Raw genomic sequence first — 24,301 nt, 5'->3', positions numbered from 1 at the left:
AGCAACGCTGGTATTTAGAGTTGCAGTGGCGGTAAAAATGCTCTACGCTCCCTTTTGTGGAGCCTAACGCAGCCATTCTGTGAACTCTAAATACCAGCGGTATTTAAAAGGTGCGGGGGAAAAAAAGCACACGTAGCTAACGCACCCCTTTGGCCGCAGAACTCTAAATCTAGCTGTATGATTGATATGTGTACAGTGAATTTGTAGAAGTGTTTTGGATATTATGATAGTTGAGGAAGAGATAGGATGAATCTATTTGGGCAATTTTGGACTGTATTTTAAAGGGACAGTCTACACCAAAATTGTTATTGTTTAAAAAGATAGATATTACCTTTATTACCCATTCCCTAGTTTTGCATAACCAACACAGTTATATAAATACACTTTTTACCTCTGTGATTACCTTGTATCTAAACCACTGCAAACTGCCCCCTTATTTCAGTTCTTTTGGAAGACTTGCATTTTAGCCAATCAGAGCTGGCTCACTGGAACTCCACGTGCATGAGCACAGTGTTATCTATATGGCACACATGAACTAACACCCTCTAGTGGTGAAAAACTGTCAAAATGCCCTGAGAGAAGAGGAGGACTTCAAGGGCTTAGAAATTTGCATATGAACCTCCTAGGTTTAGCTTTCAACTAAGAATACCTCGCGAACAAAGCAAAATTGGTAATAAAAGTAAATTGGAAAAATGTTTAGAATTACATTCTCTATCTGAATCATGAAAGTTTATTTTGGACTAGACTGTCCCTTTAACCAATGCTTTTTATTTAATTTATTTTTTAATCTATTTTACTCCAGTTTTTAAGAGAGTATAATAAAGATCATATTGTAGTATCTGGAAGCTAAAACATGAACTATCTTTGATAATAAATATTACTTATTTTACAATAAGTGAGTTGGGAACTACATTAATGCATTATTATAAAGTATTAAAGGAATAACTTTTATATTAATATAATGAACATGTCCTATGAACCAATTAGTGTTTTCCACAAACAAAAAAAACATCACTGCGCAAAAAAATATTCTTTCATAATTTATAATGCAAGTGAATTGTGTAGGTAATGTTGTACTATGAATCTCCAAACCTTGCAGCTTCACAGCAAGACACTACCAGTCAGCCAATCAAGAGCAGCCAGCATTTGGTTTTGTTTTTGTTCTTTTCTTCAATGGGATGTACAAAGCATGCTGATGTCTGAGCCTGTCTTTACCTATGTGGTGTATGTGAGTGAATAGTTACCTAGGGTCTGTAATGCGCACATTTCATGCTCCAACAATTTACAATAGTTTTTTGTTTGCATGTCTCCAAGTATTTTCAAACTACAAACTCAAGCAGTTGATATTGTAGTTCAAATATGTTGCACATTTCATGTATAACATTGCACAGAACAGTTGTTTAACTAAACCTTTACCATTGTCAGGTTAATTACAATCTGCATATTTTATGTCACTGCTTTATCAAGTGTCAACACAAATAAGGCACTAATAATAGAAAAATATAAAATTAGCTTTGTTGCTTGAAACCTTGCAGTGCAGATCTGTCCAACCTATGTTAAGACGCAGGGCACAATGTGGCTTTTCAATGCTTTTCTCTGACCCCAACATCTTATCCAAAATTCTTTGTCTATATCTCCCCATCTTCACCAATGCTCCCCACATTTGGCTTATACGTGTCCTTATTACAAACTTGTGAGTTTCTTAGTCTTTGTATATATGCATGTTATGCTAAATACAGTTAGGAAATCCTTTATGCAAAATGCTTGGGACTGGAAAAGGTTTGAATTTTGGAATAGTTTGGATTTTGGAATATTTGTGTATTTGCATCTCTAAAATGGAACCAAGTGTAAACACTGATATCTTATGTCATTTAGGCAATATTTACATATATTTATACAGCTAAAGGTAGTTTTATATCGTTTTTATTACTTTTTCTATACAAAGTGCCATGATAAAGGCAGTAAAGTAGTACTGTAATCAAAAAATAACAGTATAGAGGAGCATTAGCATTTCAGAACACAAAAAGCGATCCAGGAGGTTTGTGGCACCCAAATTTTTTCTTTAATGATTCAGATAGCGAATGCAATTTTAAAGGGACATGAAACCCAAAATTTTTCTTTCATGATTTGGATAGATGATGCAATTTTAAACAACTTTCCAATTTACTTCTATTATTTAATTAGCTCCCTTCTCTTTTTATCCTTGCTGAAAGATTTATCTAGCCAAGCTCAGGATCAGCAAAGAACCTAGGTTTTCACTGCTGATTGGTGGCTGCATATATATATACCGATCGTCATTGGCTCACCCATGTATTCAGTTAGAAACCAGTAGTACATTGCTGCTCCTTCAACAAATGATACAAAGAGAATGAAATACATTAGATAATAGAAGTAAATTAGAAAGTTGTTGAAAATTGTATTCTCTGTCTGAATCATGAAAGAACATTTTTGGGGTTCATGTCCCTTTAAGCTACTTTCCAATTTACTCCTATTATCGAATTTCCATTTTTGGTTCAGACCTGGGTTATGCTTGCTTATTGGTGGCTAAATTGGACCGGCTCCTAAGCTTTACATTCCTCCTTTTTTAAATAAAGATAGCAAGAGAACAAAGAAAAATTGATAATAGGAGTAAATTAGAAAGTTGCTTAAAAATGCATGCTTTATCTGAATCATAAAAGAAAAAAATTGGGTTTAGTTTGGATTTTGGAATTCTGCATTTGGGGCTTTTTTAACTGTAGTAGTTTGTTTTGCCTTCTGTTTCGCTTAACTGAATTTCTAAAACTATTCAGCATCGCTGCAGGTGGACGAGAGTTCCCATGGGAGGTTCAGTAAAAAAATTGGCCACACCAGGAGTCATTTGTAGACAAAAAAAATAGAGGATTGTGGTGCAATGAACTTGTAAAAATAGCTTTCAATGGACATAAAATCCAAAATGAACTTTCATGATTCAGATGTTTCAGTTTGTCCATTATAAATTGACTTCATTCTCTTGGTATCATTTGTTGAAAATGCATATCCAGACTCAGGAGCAGCAATGAACTGCTAAGAGCTAGCTGTATGTTGGTGGCTAGAAACATACACATCTTGTCATTGGTTTACCAATTGTGTTTAGCTAGCTCCTGGTAGTACATTGCTGTTCTGGAGCTCACTTTAATTGTGCACTTAACAACTTTGAAAGCAATCGCACAATAAAACAATGTTGTAACACATTATTTTCATTTGGAAGTGTATGCCCCTTTAAAGGAATATAAAACAGCCTGCTTCATTGTTGTAATAAATAAAGCACTAACCACTGGATTATACTTAATAGAAATTATATATACAGTGGGGCAAAAAAGTATTTAGTCAGCCACCAATTGTGCAAGTTCTCCCACTTAAGAAGATGAGAGAGGCCTGTAATTTTCATCATAGGTATACCTCAACTATGAGAGACAAAATGTGGAAACAAATCCAGACAATCACATTGTCTGATTTGGAAAGAATTTATTTGCATATTATGGGGGAAAATAAGTATTTGGTCACCTACAAACAAGCAAGATTTCTGGCTCTCACAGACCTGTATCTTCTTCTTTAAGAGGCTCCTCTGTCCTCCACTCATTACCGGTATTAATGGCACCTGTTTGAACTTGTTATCAGTATAAAAGACACCTGTCCACAACCTCAAACAGCCAATCGGATTGAACTTGATTCTGATTGGCTGATTCTATCAGCCAATCAGAATATTCCTACCTTAATTCCGATTGGCTGATAGAATCCTATCAGCCAATCGGAATTCGAGGGACGCCATCTTGGATGACGTCATTTAAAGGAACCGTCATTCGTCGTTCAGTCGTCGGCCAGGATGGATGTTCCGCGTCGGAGGTCTTCAGGATGCTGCCGCTCCGCTCCGGATGGATGACGATAGAAGATGCCTCTTGGATGAAGACTTCAATCGGATGGAAGACCTCTTCTTGCTCCGCTTGGATGAAGAATTTGGCTCGGCTGGGTGAAGACGACTCAAGGTAGGAAGATCTTCAGGGGCTTAGTGTTAGGTTTATTTAAGGGGGGTTTGGGTTAGATTAGGGGTATGTGGGTGGTGGGTTGTAATGTTGGGGGGGGTATTGTATGTTTTTTTTTACATGCAAAAGAGCTGAACTTCTTGGGGCATGCCCCGCAAAGGGCCCTGTTCAGGGCTGGTAAGGTAAAAGAGCTTTGAACTTTAGTAATTTAGAATAGGGTAGGGCATTTTTTTTTATTTTGGGGGGCTTTGTTATTTTATTAGGGGGCTTAGAGTAGGTGTAATTAGTTTAAAATTGTTGTAATATATTTCTAATGTTTGTAAATATTTTTTTATTTTTTTAACTTAGTTCTTTTTTATTTTTTGTACTTTAGATAGTTTATTTAATTGTATTTATTTGTAGGAATTGTATTTAATTTATTTATTGATAGTGTAGTGTTAGGTTTAATTGTAGATAATTATAGGTATTTTATTTAATTAATTTATTGATAGTGTAGTGTTAGGTTTAATTGTAACTTAGGTTAGGATTTATTTTACAGGTAAATTTGTAATTATTTTAACTATTTTAGCTATTAAATAGTTCTTAACTATTTAATAGCTATTGTACCTGGTTAAAATAAATACAAAGTTACCTGTAAAATAAATATTAATCCTAAAATAGCTATAATATAATTATAATTTATATTGTAGCTATATTAGGATTTATTTTACAGGTAAGTATTTAGCTTTAAATAGGAATAATTTATTTCATAAGAGTTAATTAATTTCGCTAGATTAAAATTATATTTAATTTAGGGGGGTGTTAGTGTTAGGGTTAGACTTAGCTTTAGGGGTTAATAAATTTATTAGAATAGCGGTGAGCTCCAGTCGGCAGATTAGGGGTTAATAATTGAAGTTAGGTGTCGGCGATGTTAGGGAGGGCAGATTAGGGGTTAATACTATTTATTATAGGGTTATTGAGGCGGGAGTGAGGCGGATTAGGGGTTAATAACTTTATTATAGTAGCGGTGAGATCCGCTCGGCAGATTAGGGGTTAATAAGTGTAGGCAGGTGGAGGCGAAGTTGAGGGGGGCAGATTAGGGGTTAATAAATATAATATAGGGGTCGGCGGTGTTAGGGGCAGCAGATTAGGGGTACATAGCTATAATGTAGGTGGCGGCGCTTTGCGGTCGGCAGATTAGGGGTTAATTATTGTAGGTAGCTGGCTGCGACGTTGTGGGGGGCAGGTTAGGGGTTAATAAATATAATATAGGGGTCGGCGGTGTTAGGGGCAGCAGATTAGGGGTACATAAGTATAACGTAGGTGGCAGTCGGCAGATTAGGGGTTAAAAAAATTTAATCGAGTGGCGGCGATGTGGGGGGACCTCGGTTTAGGGGTACATAGGTTGTTTATGGGTGTTAGTGTACTTTAGAGTACAGTAGTTAAGAGCTTTATGAACCGGCGTTAGCCCAGAAAGCTCTTAACTACTGACTTTTTTCTGCGGCTGGAGTTTTGTCGTTAGAATTCTAACGCTCACTTCAGACACGACTCTAAATACCGGAGTTAGAAAAATCCCATTGAAAAGATAGGATACGCAATTGACGTAAGGGGATCTGCGGTATGGAAAAGTCGCGGCTGAAAAGTGAGCGTTAGACCCTTTTTTGAATGACTCCAAATACCGGAGGTAGCCTAAAACCAGCGTTAGGAGCCTCTAACGCTGGTTTTCACGACTACCGCCAAACTCCAAATCTAGGCCTAATTTAACATTAGCCCTAACAGCATTAGTTCCTAATTTATGCTGTATTAGTATTTATGCAAAGTTATGTTAATGGTCATGACCAGTATTTTTTCCGAAAAGGTGGCAACCCTAGAAAAAACACACAATTTAAAGAATAGGAAAATGGGTGAAAGCGCCACTAAGTAGTGTATTATTGTGTATAGTCTCTATTTGTGACTAAATTAATATAGTGATTAGCTGCTGTTATAAACAAACAGAATATTAAAAAAAAACACCAACAGCGCTGCTTTCACTAAAAATAACTGTGACAAACAATGACCTAGATTCGGAGTTTGGCGTTAGCCGTGAAAACCAGCGTTAGAGGCTCCTAACGCTGGTTTTAGGCTACCGCCGGTATTTGGAGTCACTCAAAATAGGGTCTAACGCTCACTTTTCAGCCGCGACTTTTCCATACTGCAGATCCCCTTACGTCAATTGCGTATCCTATCTTTTCAATGGGATTTTTCTAACTCCGGTATTTAGAGTCGTTTCTGAAGTGAGCGTTAGACATCTAACGACAAAACTCCAGCCGCAGGAAAAAAGTCAGTAGTTAAGAGCTTTCTGGGCTAACGCCGGTTTCTAAAGCTCTTAACTACTGTACTCTAAAGTACACTAACACCCATAAACTACCTATGTACCCCTAAACCGAGGTCCCCCCACATCGCCGACACTCGAATAAAATTTTTTAACCCCTAATCTGCCGACCGCCACCTACGTTATCCTTATGTACCCCTAATCTGCTCCCCCTAACACCGCCGACCCCTGTATTATATTTATTAACCCCTAATCTGCCCCCCTCAACGTCGCCTCCATCTGCCTACACTTATTAACCCCTAATCTGCCGACCGTAAAGCGCCGCCACCTAGGTTATCCTTATGTACCCCTAATCTGCTCCCCCTAACACCGCCGACCCCTATATTATATTTATTAACCCCTAATCTGCCTCCCTCAACGTCGCCTCCATCTGCCTACACTTATTAACCCCCAATCTGCCGAGCGGACCGCACCGCTACTATAATAAAGTTATTAACCCCTAATCCGCCTCACTCCCGCCTCAATAACCCTATAATAAATAGTATTAACCCCTAATCTGCCCTCCCTAACATCGCCGACACCTAACTTCAATTATTAACCCCTAATCTGCCGACTGGAGCTCACCGCTACTCTAATAAATGTATTAACCCCTAAAGCTAAGTCTAACCCTAACACTAACACCCCCCTAAATTAAATATAATTTACATCTAACGAAATTAATTAACTCTTATTAAATAAATTATTCCTATTTAAAGATAAATACTTACCTGTAAAATAAATCCTAATATAGCTACAATATAAATTATAATTATATTATAGCTATTTTAGGATTTATATTTATTTTACAGGTAACTTTGTATTTATTTTAACCAGGTACAATAGCTATTAAATAGTTAAGAACTATTTAATAGCTAAAATAGTTAAAATAATTACAAAATTACCTGTAAAATAAATACTAACCTAAGTTACTGATCAGAACAGCCAATAGAATGCGAGCTCAATCTTATTGGCTGATTGGATCAGCCAATCGGATTGAACTTGATTCTGATTGGCTGATTCCATCAGCCAATCAGAATATTCCTACCTTAATTCCGATTGGCTGATAGAATCCTATCAGCCAATCGGAATTCGAGGGACGCCATCTTGGATGACGTCCCTTAAAGGAACCGTCATTCTTCAGTTGGACGTCGCCGGAAGAAGATGGGTCCGTGGTGGAGGTCTTCAGGATGGAGCCGGTCGTCATCGGATGAAGATAGAAGATGCCGCTTGGATCAAGATGGTTGCCGGTCCGGATCGCCTCTTCTTCCCGGATAGGATGAAGACTTTGGAGCCTCTTCTGGACCTCTTCAGCCACCGGATGATGGATCGCCAACCCCCGCTTGGGTTGGATGAAGATTTTGGAGCCAGGACATATCGGTGATACCTGGTGAGGTGAAGACAAGGTAGGATGATCTTCAGGGGCTTAGTGTTAGGTTTATTTAAGGGGGGTTTGGGTTAGATTAGGGGTATGTGGGTGGTGGGTTGTAATGTTGGGGGGGGGTATTGTATGGGTTTTTTTACAGGCAAATAAGCTGAACTTCTTGGGGCATGCCCCGCAAAGGGCCCTGTTCAGGGCTGGTAAGGTAAAAGAGCTTTTAACTTTAGTAATTTAGAATAGGGTAGGGCATTTTTTATTTTGGGGGGCTTTGTTGTTTTATTAGGGGGCTTAGAGTATGTGTAATTAGTTTAAAATTGTTGTAATATTTTTCTTATGTTTGTAGATATTTTTTTTATTTTTTGTAACTTAGTTCTTTTTTATTTTTTGTACTTTAGTTAGTTTATTTCATTGTAGTTATTTGTAGATATTGTATTTAATTAATGTATTGATAGTGTAGTGTTAGGTTTAATTGTAGGTAATTGTAGGTATTTTATTTAATTAATTTAATGATAGTATAGTGTTAGGTTTAATTGTAACTTAGGTTAGGATTTATTTTACAGGTAATTTTGTAATTATTTTAACTATGTAACTATTAAATAGTTCTTAACTATTTAATAGCTATTGTACCTGGTTAAAATAATTACAAAGTTGCCTGTAAAATAAATATTAATCCTAAAATAGCTATAATGTAATTATAATTTATATTGTAGCTATATTAGGGTTTATTTTACAGGTAAGTATTTAGCTTTAAATAGGAATAATTTATTTAATAAGAGTTAATTAATTTCGTTAGATTAAAATTATATTTAATTTAGGGGGGTGTTAGTGTTAGGGTTAGACTTAGCTTTAGGGGTTAATCCATTTATTAGAATAGCGGTGAGCTCCGGTCGGCAGATTAGGGGTTAATAATTGAAGTTAGGTGTCGGCGATGTTAGGGAGGGCAGATTAGGGGTTAATACTATTTATTATAGGGTTAGTGAGGCGGATTAGGGGTTAATAACTTTATTATAATAGCGGTGCGGTCCGCTCGGCAGATTAGGGGTTAATAAGTGTAGGCAGGTGGAGGCGACGTTGAGGGGGGCAGATTAGGGGTTAATAAATATAATATAGGGGTCGGCGGTGTTAGGGGCAGCAGATTAGGGGTACATAGGGATAATGTAAGTAGCGGCGGTTTACGGAGCGGCAGATTAGGGGTTAAAAAAAATGCAGGTGTCAGCGATAGCGGGGGCGGCAGATTAGGGGTTAATAAGTGTAAGGTTAGGGGTGTTTAGACTCGGGGTACATGTTAGAGTGTTAGGTGCAGACGTAGGAAGTGTTTACGCATAGCAAACAATGGGGCTGCGTTAAGAGCTGAACGCGGCTTTTTTGCAGGTGTTTGGTTTTTTTTTAGCTCAAACAGCCCCATTGTTTCCTATGGGGGAATCATGCACGAGCACGTTTTTGAGGCTGGCCGCTTGCGTAAGCAACTCTGGTATTGAGAGTTGAAGCTGCGTTAAAAATGCTCTACGCTCCTTTTTTGGAGCCTAACGCAGCCTTTATGTGGACTCTCAATACCAGAGTTATTTTTATGGTGCGGCCAGAAAAAAGCCGGCGTTAGTTTTTCGGGTCGTTACCGACAAAACTCCAAATCTAGCCGAATGTGTCTAAATAAAATCTTTTTTTATTTTGTTGTTGCAATCTTTTTTCTACACAATAAAAAGTGATAACATTTATCAAAGAAAACACAGTTTTAAAATTTTATTAAAATTGTCCCAGTTGGATTCGGACTATAGTAGGTTATATATCAAACAATATAGTGCATGTAATCATGCAGTTCATTTAAACTAGACAAGGAGGCCTATTTATCAAAGGTCTGTCGGACCTGACAGTGCGGATCAGGTCCGACAGACCTCGCTGAATGCGGAGAGCAATACGTTCTCCGTATTCAGCATTGCACCAGCAGCTCTTGTGAGCTGCTGGTGCAACGCCATCCCTTGCAGATTCGCGGACAATCAGCCGCAAGAAGAAGGGTGTCAATCAATCCGATTGTACTCAATCGGGTTGAATTGTGGTGATCTCTGTCCACCTGCTCAGAGCAGGCGGACAGGGTAACGGAGCAGCGTTCTTTAGACCACTGCTTCATATAACTGGTGTTTCTGGTGAGCCTGCAGGCACGCCAGAAACATGGGACCTCAAGCTGCGTTCGGAGCTTGATAAATGGGCCTCAAGGTATGGATTAACAAGCTCAATTAGATTGAAATCACAAATCTAGTAGTAGACCTACATGTTTATAACATATTAGGCATAGCAGGGTATAAAATCGCTAACATGCAATATAAAAAGAGCTAATATTCAAATAGACAGAAAGCAAATAGATGCAAGCCGTAGCTCACTCATCTGGCCAGACAATACCTGTATAATCACGACGCGTTTCTGGGTCCCTCTGGTGTAGTATCAGTGAAATTAGTGCTGTTAGTGTGTTTTTAAATATGCAATTTAAAGAGACTTACAAATCTACTACTAATTGTGCACCATCTTTTTTTTATGCACACTTTCAGGAGTGTGCACGTGTCGGCAGCACTATATAATATGACAGCAGTTTTGTAACAGTATTACACATTAGCAAGAGCACTAGATAGCAGCACTATTTCCAGTTGTTTAGTGCTTCAGGTATGTGCATGCTACCTAACCTATCTAGGTGTCTCTTCAACAAAGAATAACAAGAGAAAGAAGCAAATTTGATAATAGAAGTAAATTGGGGGGGGTTAAATTGTATTCTCTATCTGAATCATTAAGAAAAATGATGGGTTCCCTGTCCCTTTAATAAAAAAACACAGTATCACCCTACCTGTATTATGTACTTTTGTTTTTTTTATCTAAGCGTACATTAAATGGAATATAAAACATCAGCTATTTCTGCAACAGTTTTTTTATTTTAAATATAATCTTTATTTTTTCTGAAATGTGTTCTACACAGCATAACCCTCGCTGGCATTTATATTTTAGACCTACGGTGATGTTTATGCCCAGTTGGAATTTTCCATGCTTTTTTTATCATTTATTGGTTGTTTAACACATTACCTGGCAGTACCTTTAAAAAAGCACACATTTCTGAAAGGCAGTCATTCAAGAAAATGCTTTTATAAACTCAAAAAAAGTAACATGATTTCAGGGAAGAAAATTATTTGTCAGTTATAAGTCAAGCAGTGATGTCATTGACATTTTACCTGGATGCCTTTTGAGAATTTCTCACATTGTGTTATTCCTTTCTTTACATTGGCACTGAAGTGAGGAAAACTGTTATAAGCTGTTTCAGGTTAGAGCCACAGGTAAACTGCCAGGATTGTCTCACCGCCTTCCTGATATCCCTACTGTGTGCATAATTCCGCAGATTACTGTCAACACCTCGCTGCTGTCTGTTTCAAAGCTATTGTGCCACTTAAACAAACATTTACAATCTCCTTTTTCACCTCTCTTTATATTTAATTCTACGTTTTTAAAAATCAACGTAAATTAGAAACTATCTCAACTCTAGAATAAGAGACAGATGAATAATTCTTATTGTTTGATTATTGTTAGAATATTTTAGATCACTTGACTCATTCATCTGTATAATTGTTCCTGTGTTGAAGGACTGGAAGTGGTACTAAAAGATAATTTCTTGACAAAACAAATGTATATTTTTTTGTTGTTGACAATAGTTAAAAGGGCATTAAAACCTCTCTTGCTTTTGTGTAAAATTGCTCTTTGTTTCACGCTCCCTAGACAGACCCTGAAGAAAATGTTGTAACCTGCAAATGCTGAAAATCAAATGGATTAGGCAATTTGCATCATGGGAGTGTGGTGCAAACACTATTGTTACACAAAACAAGGTTTAAATGTAACAATTATAAACAGAGGAAATAGTTCAAATGGTGTGAATTTTGTCAGGTCAAATAGAGATGACAGTGATAGTGGAGGTACTGGTAAAAAATCAGAAAGTTACTCTCAGACCTCCTTTTCAGGTAATATACCCTAGCTCTCCCCTGGGAATGAAGCACCTGACTTAACAGCGTGGGGGAGTTCCTCTCTCCTCACACAATATTGAGTGTAGGATCCTGACCTTCCGGTTTACAACATACTCGCATAGGTTCTTTGTATAAAACCAATAATCACAAGCAGAAAACCTTAAGCCTCTAAGAAATACTGCACATACCTCCAATTTTGTAATGCTCATGTGTTTTTCTCACACTTAGTTTCTGAGATGCGACTCGGTGTACAGCGTGCAGTAAGCGCTTCCTGGTTGAGGCAGTTCTCGGTCCCCCGTCCTATTGGCGCTTCCATTTCGTTGTGCCAAACTCTGCAGTCCCAGCTTTAACATCTACGTGCTCACTCTGGCCAAAATGACTGGATAGATACAAACAAAGAACTGAGAAGCACAGAGCGTTTGCTGGAAAGTAAATTTAATGGATGGAATATCAAAATATATATAATAAGCAAACAAACAAAGAGATGGGGGTATATATTCCCGGGGTAAAGTACAGAGAACAAATTAGTAACAAAGACTAGCAAATACTATGGCTGATGTGTTTTGGCATTAGCCTTACTCATAGCCATGCTAAAAAACAAACTTTTTGCTTGAGGGGGTGTGTTGTAGGTTTGTGAACCGGATTGGTCACATTACTAGGGGGTGTAAATACCCGGTGACCAATCACGGTGAGGTCTAGAGTTTTTAACTTCAGCAGAAAGTTTGTTTTTTAGTGTGGCTATGAGTAAGGATAATGCCGAAACGCGTCAGCCATAGTATTTGCTAGCCTTTGTTACTAATTTGTTCTCTGTATTTTACCCCGGGGGTTTGTACCCCCCATCACTTTGTTTGTTTGCTTATTATATATATTTGGATATTCCATCCATTAAGTTTACTTTCCAGCAAACGCTCCATGCTTCTCAGTTCTTTGTTTGTATCTATCAAGGTTTAAATGTCCCTTTTTTTTCTTTAGCGCATTTATTTTGTCACAGTCAACCAATAGAGAGATTTTGATGTCAGATAAGCAATTTTGGAGCTGACCAATAAAGGTGAAAAACTATTTTCAAGACACTGGTTTGTAGATTAAAAAATGGCAGCTTATTCACAGTAGAAGAAGCTTAGTCACACTGAAATGCAATGTCCCTTTAAGGCAGACTTCCCAATTTTCCATTCTGAAGATGGAAAGTCTCTAATTCTGAGTTTTGTCTAGCTGTCCCTATGAGACAGTCATATGTCTCGATTTGCAGTCTCACCAACAGACCACACAGTAACACCCTCAAACCATTCGAATACGCCCACTGGCTGCACAGACACTATCCACTCGGCCCCTATAACCCAACCCTGCCCACAAAGCATCAATGGCTAGATTACAAGTGGAGTGCAAAAATATTAGCCTTATATTCCACTAACATTGCACAAGTGAAATCAATAGTGCTTTTATTGTTTTTTTTTTTTAATTACACATCTAAAGTTACTTTGTATCACTCAAGTAATAGTTTAGGGCAGTGTTTCTCAATTACAGCCCTCAAGTACCCTAAAATGCCAGATTTTCATTATAACTTTACAAGAGCACAGGTGAAATAATCAGCTGATGGGTAAGAGCAGTTAGTTACCATGGAAACTGATCAGCTGATTATTTAACTTGTGCTCTAGTTAAGTTATAACAAAAAACTTGCCTGTTCTAGTGTGCTAACATCTACATGTCGTATAGCGTTGGTGCACTAAATCCATCACATTATTGACTTGTTTGGAAGCGCAGAGAAAAATTCATGTTGGGTGACGCTAAGCCAATGGAGCGAAAAAAATCCACCCAAGTAGCAAGTTCTTTAAATAGTTATGTGCTGTATTATTAAAGGCATAAATTAAATTATAATTAAATTTAGGTATAAAAGACTTTGACACCTTCCCAGTCCCCTCTTGTCAAATAACATATGCCTTTAATTCTTCAATAGATCATTTTTGGGGGTACAACTTTAGTTACAAGTTTTACTTTATATTTAGAACACACATTTAAAACTACTTATTTTATAGAGCACTAAACTATAAGGCTCTTGTCTCTTCTTTGTGTAGATATATATAGTTTACACCCCTCAACGAGATAGGAATGTAAAATGTATCTTTAGAGAAAGCCGTGAAGGATCTCATAGCACTTACAGATCTATATAAAAATTTAGAGAATCAGACCTTTAGTACTGAGCTTAATAATATACTGTACTTAGGCAGAAAAGACTTTATAATAAAGATGGCATATAATTTAGTATAGTGTCCAGAGCCGGCCCAACCATTAGGTGAACTTAAGTAGTTGCTTAGGGCCTAAAGGTCCAAGGACCACATTCTAACCTAGGGGCTTTTGTTTTTTGGTAACAAATCAATCAAATGTTCAATGGATTTCAGCATATGTACATTTTAATTTGTAAATATCTTTTATCAGACCCTCTTTAAATTTGGCCACTGACCACTGACCAGTCTGATTCTTTTTATCTCTTTTGTCCAAGCCAGTGAGCTAAAACAACTGGAATATAAACTAAAATTCAAACCTCACCTGGGATGCATGAAACTCTTGCACTAGTACTGATATTTGCACAAGACAAGATGTTGCTGAGTTGCAGCATGTCCCCTTAGAATATTGCCCATCGCTACCACCATTCTGCCTGCAAGATAATTTCTTAGAATTCTGATGACAACTTTGACACACTTTCTCTAAAAGGTTCATGCCATGGGGAAGATTTATTAAAGGTCAAGCAGATATGATACGCTGTAGCTAATCATGTCCGCTCGACTTTTGCTAAATGCTGACAGCATACACTGTCGGCATTTAACATTGCACAAGCATTTCTTGTGAAATGCTTGTGCAATGCCACCCCCTGCACACTTGTGGCCAATCTGCTGCTAGCAGGGGGTGTCAATCATCCCGATTGTATCAGATTGGGATGATTTTAGTCCGCCATCTAAAAGATGGCTGAGAAGTTAAAGAGACACTGAACCCAATTTTTTTCTTTCCTTATTCAGATAGAGCATGACATTTTAAGCAACTTTCTAATTTACTCCTATTATCAAATTTTCTTTATTCTCTTGGTATCTTTATTTGAAATGCAAGAATGTAAGTTTAGATGCCAGCCCATTCTTGGTGAACAACCTAGGTTGTCCTTGCTGATTGTGGATAAATTCATCCACCTATAAAAAAGTGCTGTCCAGAGTCCTGAACCAAGAAAAAAAGCTTAGATGCCTTCTTTTTCAAATAAAGATAGCAAGAGAACGAAGAAAAATTGATAATGGGAGTAAATTAGAAAGTTGCTTAAAATTGCATCTATCTGAATCACAAAAGAAAAAATTTGGGTTCAGTGTCCCTTTAAGGAGCAGCGGTCTTGTGACCGCTGCTTCTTAACTTCCGTTTCAGGCGAGCCTGAAACGATGGGCGTAGAAAACAGCATCTGCTGCGTAATAAATCTACCCCCATTTCTCTAGAATGAGAGACTATGGGCAACTTAGCAATTGTCCCTATCTATCTTATATGACAGTTCATAGTATGCCTTTGTGTTCTCCACTCCTCATTCCTGAAGTAAAACAACTATGGCTACAAACACTGACTGCTTTAACAGTTCAGTTTTTATGCTTTAGTACAAACTGAAATATAAAAAGGTTAAATAATAGGAAATTTCAGTATATCATAATAATTTATCAAGTTAAAGTTCAAATGGACATTCCATGTTGTTAACGGGATAGGAAAACCATGATTCAGATAGAGCACTATTAAATTCCCTTCGGTTATCAAATTTACTTTGTTCTCTCTGAATCATTTGTTGAACAGAATATGCACATGTACCCAGCAACAGCAATGCACTACAGTGAGCTAGCTGGTGATTGGTGGCTACAGATATTTGTCATCAGATCTGTTCAGCTACCTCCCAGTAGTGCATTGCTGCTCTGGAGCTAACTTTAACTATGTTTTTTAATCCCTTTGCAGAGGTTAAAAACAATTATATGCAACAACAGTGCAATAATAAATGTTCTAACATATTAGAGAATTTTCTTTTTGCACTTTCATATACCTTTAAATTATGTTTTTTTTTTTTAAAGTTATATGTTCCTAATTGGCCAGAGCAGGGTAAATTATATATGCAAAACGCAAGGTATTTCAAAGGATATCTCCCTGGACTGCTTAACAAACAAAATAACGTATTAAAGTGAATGTAAATTTTGATGCTAAAGTGCCCGGTTTTTAAAAATTCGATTAAAAACAGGTGCACTTTAATTCATCAAAATTTACATTTCACTCGTGAAAAAAATACTTACCTTTTAAACTTGACAGCCGCTCCAGCTTCCTCAGGTCGTCGCAAAGCCATTTCTGTTGTCAGAAATGATGGATCGGTCATCCTCCAATCACAGCTTCCCCCCCTAGGGGGAATCAGTGTCTGATTCAAGGCCATGATTGGAGGAAGCCGGATTCTTCCTTTTAGACCCAGGAAGAGGCTTTGCGACAGGCGGAGGAAGCTGGAGCGGCTGTCAAGATTAAAAGGTAAGTATTTTTTCACAACACAAGCGAAATGTAAATTTTGATGAATTAAAGTGCACCTATTTTTAATCGAATTTTTAAAAACCGGGCACTTTAGCATCAAAATTTACATTCACTTTAAGTCTTATAAACTATTGTTTTGTTTTGTTTGCAGCAAACCTTGAGCATCCTGTTTTGTAAGACAGATGTTTCTGTACAGAGGGGAAAACACACATTTTGAAGCCATATATGTCCAGAGAGGAGAGGCCAGAGGAGAAAAAGGCTCCCCGAAATGATGCTCCTTTTGATGCCAATAAGCCATTATTTTTAAACGAATGTGCACAAGTAACTTTCCCCTGCTATACACATTGCCATCGATATCATTTTATTCAGGGGGCGTTTTATTTTCTCGCCCCAAAGAAAACATTTCTGCAGACGCCCATGGTTGAAGTTAAATGATTGATGCATCTTTAACAAAACAAGAACACAATTTGCAGCGTGTGATCTGCACACCACATCAAATTTTTTATGTAAGTAGAAGTAACTTAGCCGTAACGCATGTGTGTTTGAAGGATCCATTTGTAGTTTTTACTCAAGCATGCTTCTACAACTCTCGCCTGTTTTTATGTGCAGTGTGAAAAAACAGCATAAAAATGTTAGTGTGTCAGAATGATAAATAGGCTGTTTCAGTGTATTCTTGCACCCAGTACTGTATGTCTCCTGGCGTTCTTCGTTCGCACAGAAGTCTGTTGTTACAGCACTAAGCTATCTACCACTTCATTGTTAGAAACATGTCAAGAATAAATACAGATCAACCATCAGATGGGTTTTACTTTATAAGGTTAGGGAAATTATGTATTTTTAAGATTACCTTCAGCTGTCAACAGCTCTATACATCATTTGACCGCAGAACAGATTAGCTCCCCTATGTACACGGAGAGTGTGAATAGAAAAACTACCTGTGTATTTGTTCTTAACGCTTCTGTTGACTGTGGTCTGAAGTTCTTTTTTTTTTTTTCTTGAAAGCTGTGTAAACATGGTCTAGCATGCAAAAATTTGGCAGACTCTTTAAAAAAATCTAAGTTTTAGAAAAGCTGATGACGATACATTTACTGGTATCAGTCAGGGCAAAAGACGTTGTAAAATAGCTGTCCATGTTGTGAACTGCTTATAGATAGTATAATAGAGATGTGCAGCCATGAAAAATTAGTTTTGTCCAAATCTTTTGCAACGAATATTCATGGAAATTCGTTTTCCCGAATATTTATTGGCTGCACTATTTGGTATTAGTTTATTTTAAAATGAAACAAATACTGAATATTTAACATTTGTTAAACAGGAGGCCACAACACTAAGCCTGTTAGCGAGGCTGGAGCTCTCTTTAAATTTAAAGGGACAGTCTACACCAGAATTTTTATTGTTTTAAAAGATAGATAATCCCTTTATTACCCATTTCCCAGTTTTGCATAACCAACACAGTTATAATAATATACTTTTAACCTCTGTGATTATCTTGTATCTAAGCCTCTGCTAACTGCCCCTTTTTTCAGTTCTTTTGACAGACTTGCAGTCTAGCCAATCAGTGCCTGCTCCCAGATTACTTCTCGTGCACGAGCACAGTGTTATCTATATGAAATACGTGAACTAACACCCTCTAGTGGTGAAAAACTGTTAAAATGCAATCTGAAAGAGGTGGGCTTCAAGGTCTAATAAATTAGCATATGAACCTCCTAGGTTAAGCTTTCAACTAAGAATACCAAGAGAACAAAGCAAAATTGGTGATAAAAGTAAATTGGAAAATTGTTTAAAATTACATGCTCTATCTGAATCATGAAAGTCTATTTCGGCCTAGACTGTCCCTTTAATTGATGCATTCATTCATAGGGATGGGTGAATGTTTCGCAACATTCCAAAAAAATTAACGAATGTTAACACATTTGTTCGTTCATTTCGAATTTGAATGTTTTTACAACATTCTAACATTTATTTAATGTAATAGTATTTCTAATGCTTTCTTTAAATGCAATATTAGAATTATGCAATATTTGAAATAGAAACATTGAAATTTACATATTTGTATCTATTATGTATAACTTTACTAAATTCCCTAAAACATGAACTATTGAACTTTTGAATGGTATTTGTGAAATCGGATATAATATTTTAAATTTCAAATGTGGACATTCGAAAACTGTAAATAGCATTCGATTATAGAATTTCTAAGAATATTTGTTCTTATCAACATTTGATTATGTAAATCGACTTTCCACAATAACATTTGTTCCAAGATTCGAATTCGAATATAAACACATTTGCCCATCCCTATTCATTTGGATATTAATTTTGTTAAAACAAAACGAATATCCTATTTTCATTACAGATTTTCATTCTTAACTAAACAAATGCACATCACTAGTGTTTATTGATCTTGCTTATTTTTTACAGTTGGGCACTAATTGCAGGATGTCAAAAAGACTCAAATTAAAGAGACGTAGAAGCCAAAATTAAACTTGCATGACACAGATAGATGTGAAAGTTTATTATCAAAATTACCTTTTTCTTAGCTTCCTTTTCTTGCAACTGAAGAAGATTCTCTACACATCTGCGGAGCAGCAACAAAACACCAAAAATATGCTTTACAACAATAAATAGATTTCACAATATTTATAGGATACATTTGTGAATTTAACTATTTTCTTGTTTCATATTCAGAAATAAAACATTTATCATTTTGTGCACTCATTTCGTTATGGATGCAAATTTGTTAACAAAACATGGATATTTGCTTTGTTTTCACAAACAGATATCCGAACCAATGCACCACATAATTTAAAGAAAATGAATAAATACTGACAAAATATGTCAGTATTCATTCATTTCCTTTAAATTACCTAAGGGGTTAAAAATACTTACCTATAGCGTGCTAGAGAGCCACGCTAATACCTACACTTCTTCACAGAGTCCCAGGGTGAGCAAATTGGAGGTTTAGTGCGTCCCAGGGCTCTGCGAAGAAGTGTCAGGATTAGCACAGCTCTCCAGTACACGTATATAATGCTACAGATGCAGTGTTTCACCGGTAGCAAAGAAACATTTACATAAGTTTAACCCTTTCACTACCGGGACTTTCAGACAAAAACTTGCCCAAAATACCAGAGAATTTTTAGCATTTTTACCATCACTCCATTTAAACAGAAATATATCCTTGTTTTTTTTATTTACCTGTCAAAACTGTATATATTTTTTAAGCAGACAACCCAAGGTATTGATCTAGACCCATTTTGTTATATTGCATGCAAGCATTTCACCACAAAATGCAATCAAATAAAAAAAAGTGTTACTTTTTTAACAAACGTTGGGTTTCTCACAGAAATTATTAACATGGTGCTTGTGCAATCATGGCAAAAATGTTTGTAAAAGTTTCTCTGGGATCCTCCTTGTTCAGAAATAGCAGACATATATGTCTTTGCCATTGCTTTTTGGTAATTAGAAGGCCACTAATTGCAGCTGCGCACCACACTTCTATTATTCCCGGCAGTGAGGGGGTTAATTAGGTTCCTTAAAAGGTGAATTTTAGCTTTAGTGTAGAGATAAGCCTCCCACCTGACACTCCCCACCCCCTGATCCCTACATGATCCCTCCTAAACAGCTCTCTCTTGTGCAAGTTTATTTATCATGAAATGCTTTATTATGAAAGTTGTTGCATTTAAAAAAAAAAAAAAAAAAATTCGCCTAGATTTAGAGTTCTGCGTTAGCCGTCAAAACCAGCGTTAGGGGGTCCTAACGCTGGTTTTGGCCGCCTGCTGGTATTTAGAGTCAGTCAGGAAAGGGTCTAACGCTCACTTTCCAGCCGCGACTTTTCCATACCGCAGATCCCCCTACACCAATTGCGTAGCCTATCTTTTCAATGGGATCTTTCTAACGCCGGTATTTAGAGTCTTGGCTGAAGTGAGCGTTAGAAATCTAACGACAAAACTCCAGCCGCAGAGAAAAGCCAGGAGTTAAGAGCTTTCTGGGCTAACGCCGGTTCATAAAGCTCTTAACTACTGTGCTCTAAAGTACACTAACACCCATAAACTACCTATGTACCCCTAAACCGAGGCCCCCCCACATCGCCGCCACTATAATAAATATTTTTAACCCCTAATCTGCCGACCACACACCGCCGCAACCTACATTATCCCTATGTACCCCTAATCTGCTGCCCCTAACACCGCCGACCCCTATGTTATATTTATTAACCCCTAATATGCCCCCCCCCAACGTCACCGCCACCTACCTACAATTATTAACCCCTAATCTGCCGACCGGACCTCACCGATACTATAATAAAGGTATTAACCCCTAAACCGCCTCACTCCCGCCTCAAAAACCCTATAATAAATAGTATTAACCCCCTAATCTGCCCTCCCTAACATCACCGACACCTAACTTCAAGTATTAACCCCTAATCTGCCGACCGGACCTCGCCGCTACTCTAATAAATGTATTAACCCCTAAAGCTAAGTCTAACCCTAACACTAACACCCCCCTAAGTTAAATATAATTTTTATCTAAGGAAATAAAATAAATCGTATTAAATAAATTATTCCTATTTAAAGCTAAATACTTACCTGTAAAATAAACCCTAATATAGCTACAATATAAATAATAATTATATTGTAGCTATTTTAGGATTAATATTTATTTTACAGGCAACTTTGTCTTTATTTTAACCAGGTACAATAGCTATTAAATAGTTCATAACTATTTAATAGTTACCTAGTTAAAATAATTACAAAATTACCTGTAAAATAAATCCTAACCTAAGTTACAATTAAACCTAACACTACACTATCAATAAATTAATTACATACAAATACCTACAAATAAATACAATTAAACTAACTAAAGTACAAAAAATAAAAAAATAATTTACAAACATTATAAAAATATTACAACAATTTTAAGCTAATTACACCTACTCTAAGCCCCCTAATAAAATAACAAAGCCCCCCAAAATAAAAAAAATGCCCTACCCTATTCTAAAATAAAAATTAAAAAGCTCTTTTACCTTACCAGCCCTTAAAAGGGCCTTTTGCGGGGCATGCCCCAAAGAATTCTGCTCTTTTGCCTGTAAAAAAAAACATACAATACCCCCCCAACATTACAACCCACCACCCACATACCCCTAATCTAACCCAAACCCCCCTTAAATAAACCTAACACTAAGCCCCTGAAGATCTTCCTACCTTATCTTCACCACGGCGGGTATCACTGATCCGTCCAGAAGAGGGTCCGAAGTCTTCATCCAAGCGGGGGCTGAAGAGGTCCATCATCCGGCTGAAGTCTTCATCCAAGCGGGGGCTGAAGAGGTCCATCATCCGGCTGAAGTCTTCATCCAAGCGGGGGCTGAAGAGGTCCATCATCCGGCTGAAGTCTTCTATCAAGCGGCATCTTCAATCTTCTTTCTTCTGGCTCAATCTTCATCCCGCCGAAGCGGAACATCCATCCAGGCCGACGACTTCCCGACGAATGACGGTTCCTTTAAGGGATGTCATCCAAGATGGCGTCCCTCGAAATCGGAATTAAGGTAGGAAAATTCTGATTGGCTGATTGAATCAGCCAATCAGATTCAAGTTCAATCCGATTGGCTGATTGGATCAGCCAATTAGATTGAGCTTGCATTCTATTGGCTGATCGGAACAGCCAATAGAATGCAAGCTCAATCTGATTGGCTGATTCCATCAGCCAATCAGAATTTTCCTACCTTAATTCCGATTGGCTGATAGAATCCTATCAGCCAATCGGAATTCGAGGGACGCCATCTTGGATGACGTCCCTTAAAGGAACCGTCATTCGTCGGGAAGTCGTCGGCCAGGATGGATGTTCCGCGTCGGCGGGATGAAGATGGAGCCGGAAGAAAGAAGATTGACATCCAAGATGGCATCCCTCGAATTCCGATTGGCTGATAGGATTCTATCAGCCAATCGGAATTAAGGTAGGAATATTCTGATTGGCTGATGGAATCAGCCAATCAGAATCAAATTCAATCCGATTGGCTGATCCAATCAGCCAATCAGATTGAGCTTGCATTCTATTGGCTGTTCCGATCAGCCAATAGAATGCAAGCTCAATATCAGCCAAGACTTTGGACCCTCTTCTGGACTTCTTCAGCCATCGGATGATGGATGTCTAGCCCCCTCTTGGGTTGGATGAAGATATCGGAGCCAGGACGGATCGGTGTGATACCCGGTGAGGTGAAGACAAGGTAGGAAGATCTTCAGGGGCTTAGTGTTAGGTTTATTTAAGGGGGGTTTGGGTTAGATTAGGGGTATGTGGGTGGTGGGTTGTAATGTTGGGGGGGGTATTGTATGTTTTTTTTTACAGGCAAAAGAGCTGAATTCTTTGGGGCATGCCCCGCAAAGGGCCCTGTTCAGGGCTGGTAAGGTAAAAGAGCTTTGAACTTAAGTAATTTAGAATAGGGTAGGGTATTTTTTATTTTGGGGGGCTTTGTTATTTTATTAGGGGGCTTAGAGTAGGCGTAATTAGTTTAAAATTGTTGTAATATTTTTCTTATGTTTGTAAATATTTTTTTATTTTTTGTAACTTAGTTCTTTTTTATTTTTTGTACTTTAGTTAGTTTATTTCATTGTAGTTATTTTTAGGTATTGTATTTAATTAATGTATTGATAGTGTAGTGTTAGGTTTAATTGTAGGTAATTGTAGGTATTTTATTTAATTAATTTAATGATAGTATAGTGTTAGGTTTAATTGTAACTTAGGTTAGGATTTATTTTACAGGTAATTTTGTAATTATTTTAACTATTTTAGCTATTAAATAGTTCTTAACTATTTAATAGCTATTGTACCTGGTTAAAACAAATACAAAGTTACCTGTAAAATAAATATTAATCCTAAAATAGCTATAATATAATTATAATTTATATTGTAGCTATATTAGGATTTATTTTACAGGTAAGTATTTAGCTTTAAATAGGAATAATTTATTTAATAAGAGTTAATTTATTTCGTTAGATTTAAATTATATTTAAGTTAGGGGGGTGTTAGTGTTAGGGTTAGACTTAGCTTTAGGGGTTAATACATTTATTAGAATAGCGGTGAGCTCCAGTCGGCAGATTAGGGGTTAATGTTTGAAGTTAGGTGTCGGCGATGTTAGGGAGGGCAGATTAGGGGTTAATACTATTTATTATAGGGTTAGTGAGGCGGATTAGGGGTTAATAACTTTATTATGATAGCGGTGCGGTCCGCTCGGCAGATTAGGGGTTAATAAGTGTAGGCAGGTGGAGGCGACGTTGTGGGGGTTGATTAGGGGTTAATAAATATAATATAGGGGTCGGCGGTGTTAGGGGCAGCAGATTAGGGGTACATAGCTATAATGTAGGTGGCGGCTCTTTGCGGTCGGCAGATTAGGAGTTAATTATTGTAGGTAGCTGGCTGCGACGTTGTGAGGGGCAGGTTAGGGGTTAATAAATATAATATAGGGGTCGGCTGTGTTAGGGGCAGCAGATTAGGGGTACATAAGGATAACGTAGGTGGCGGTCGGCAGATTAGGGGTTAAAAAATTTAATCGAGTTGCGGCGATGTGGGGGGACCTCGGTTTAGGGGTACATAGGTAGTTTATGGGTGTTAGTGTACTTTAGAGTACAGTAGTTAAGAGCTTTATGAACCGGCGTTAGCCCAGAAAGCTCTTAACTACTGACTTTTTTCTGCGGCTGGAGTTTTGTCGTTAGAATTCTAACGCTCACTTCAGACACGACTCTAAATACCGGAGTTTGAAAAATCCCATTGAAAAGATAGGATACGCAATTGACGTAAGGGGATCTGCGGTATGGAAAAGTCGCGGCTGAAAAGTGAGCATTAGACCCTTTTTTGAGTGACTCCAAATACCGGAGGTAGCCTAAAACCAGCGTTAGGAGCCTCTAACGCTGGTTTTCACGGCTACCGCCAAACTCCAAATCTAGGCCTTAGAATTGTAAGGTTAGGTTAATTTATAGTTTAATGTTGGGTTTATTTTTATTTCACAGGTAAGTTTTTATTTATTTAAATATAGTTATATTGTAATTTTAATTTAAAGTTAGGGGGGTGTTAGGTTTAGGGGTTAATAGTTTAATTTAGTGTT

This window comes from Bombina bombina, chromosome 10 (genome assembly GCF_027579735.1).
Source record: "Bombina bombina isolate aBomBom1 chromosome 10, aBomBom1.pri, whole genome shotgun sequence".
Lineage (NCBI taxonomy): Eukaryota > Metazoa > Chordata > Amphibia > Anura > Bombinatoridae > Bombina > Bombina bombina.
The sequence above is the reverse complement of the archived record's forward strand: the minus strand, read 5'-3'. Positions refer to the sequence as shown.